The sequence below is a fragment of the Pistacia vera genome, unplaced genomic scaffold (assembly GCF_008641045.1).
Source record: "Pistacia vera cultivar Batoury unplaced genomic scaffold, PisVer_v2 Contig100, whole genome shotgun sequence".
NCBI lineage: Eukaryota > Viridiplantae > Streptophyta > Magnoliopsida > Sapindales > Anacardiaceae > Pistacia > Pistacia vera.
The window spans coordinates 1,701,421-1,703,399 of NW_022195028.1; the positions used below are offsets into that span (position 1 = coordinate 1,701,421).

At 40.6% G+C, this 1,979-nt stretch overlaps 1 non-coding gene across 1 annotated transcript; it reads left to right on the plus strand.

Annotated features, from left to right (window-relative positions):
* Window positions 1–1,434: 1,434 nt before the first annotated feature.
* Window positions 1,435–1,541, plus strand: LOC116132451. The gene has a single exon (XR_004128419.1). It is a non-coding gene; the product is annotated as a small nucleolar RNA R71 (small nucleolar RNA).
* Window positions 1,542–1,979: the final 438 nt, after the last annotated feature.

The following is a 1,979-nucleotide window of genomic DNA, read 5'->3' on the forward strand; positions in this document are numbered from 1 at the left end:
ATCTTCCACTATCCCCCTCGGATGTTTTATGGACCTATCTGCAAGTTGCAATGACATGGTCGTTGGCTTCACTTCACCAATTCCCAATCTCCTGAAAATAGAAAAGGGCATTAAATTAATACTAGCACCTAAATCACATAAAACACGATCAAAAGTAATGTCTCCTATAATGCAAGGAATAGTAAAACTCCCTGAATCTTTTAGCTTCGGGGGTAGCTTCTTCTGGAGAATGGCACTGCACTCCTCTGTGAGCATCACCGTTTCCTCGTCTTCTAACTTCCTTTTGTTTGATAAGATTTCCTTAAGAAATTTCACGTAGCTCGGCATTTGTTGCAATGCATCTACAAAAGAATGTTAATATGCAGTTTTTTAAAATATTTCAATAAATTTGGAAAACTGCTTATCCTGATTCTTTTTCTTCAGTCTCTGAGGAAAGGGCATGGGTGGAGTGTGATGTGCCAACTCTAGTGGTATCTCGAGAAATGGCAATTTCTCCTTCTTTTTCTTTTGCTTTTCTTCCCTCTTTTGTTCCTCTTCCTTAGAACTGCTTGGTTTCTCATCATTATGATCTCTTCATTAACTTCCTCATCAAACTCTTCCCTTCTTGTTGGTGACTCTTCTTCTTTCCTTGCTTGCCCCAATTCTTCCAAAACTGTCCCACTCCTCAAAATTATTGCATTTGCTTGCTCACGTGGGTTCGTCACTGTGTTGCTCGGTAGAGCACCATGTGGTCTCTCATTTAGCTTTTCAGCCAATTGCCCCATCTGTACCTCAAGATTTCGAATGGACGCCCCTTGATTTCTGAAATTTGTCCTCATCGCATTCATAAAACCTATGGTCTCTTGCATGAACTTCCCAAACATGTCCTCCAATTTTGTCACTCTTGGGTCTCCTTGTTGGTTGTTTGGCAATGCCCTTTGATTCCATTGATTGTTTTGCTGATTCTATTGGTTTTGATTGCCCCAAGACAGGTTCGGGTGATTCCTCCAACCAGGATTATATGTGTTGAAATACAGATTGTTCGGTTGCCTTTGATTTCCAGCCAAGTAGTTAACCTGCTCCGATGATGACGATGTTGAGGCAAAAGTGTTCCCTACTTGACATTCACTACTCACGTGATTACCTGCACAAAAATCATAAGTTAGTTGAGGAGCTTGAATGGAATTTACCTGCATACTTCCCAACTATTTCTGAAGTGCTGTCAATTGGGCTGAAATAGCTGTATATGCATCAACTTCATGAAGACCCATAGATTTCTTCGGTTGCATCCTCTCATGAGGTCTTTGATAATTGTTTCTTGCCAGAACCTCAAGCAACTCGTGAGCTTCTTCCAGAGTCTTATTCTGTAATGCTCCCCCCAAGGCTGCATCCACCATAGTTTGCACATTCACCGTTAATCCATTATAAAATGTTTGGACTTGCATCCAAACTGGCAACCCATGATGTGGACATCTTCTCAGTAATTCTTTGTATCTCTCCCAAGCCTCATACAATGATTCTGACTCTTCTTGAATGAACGACGTGATGTCATTTCTCAACTTTGCCGACTTTGCTGGAGGAAAGAATTTGGTTCGAAACTTTTGGACTAAATCAGTCCATGTGGTGATTGTTCATATTGGTAGTGCTAGTAACCATCCCTTAGCTTTATCCTTCAATGAAAATGGGAATAATCTCAATCTGATTGCATCATCTGACACTCCGTTTGACTTAAGCATATCACAAATCTCCAAAAAGTTGGCAATGTGTAGATTTGGATCTTCCTTTAAATCCCCCCTGAACTGAATCGGCTGTTGGATCATCTAGATGATTGCTGACTTTATCTCAAAGTTGTTGGCTTGTACCGCTGGTCTAGTAATACTTGACCCACTACCTTCAACTGTGGAAACTGAGAATTACCTCAATGTTCTATTCTCCGCCATCTTTACAACTATTACTTCTGGTTCAACTGTAACTTCTCTTTCTCTTCTTTCTCTGTTTAG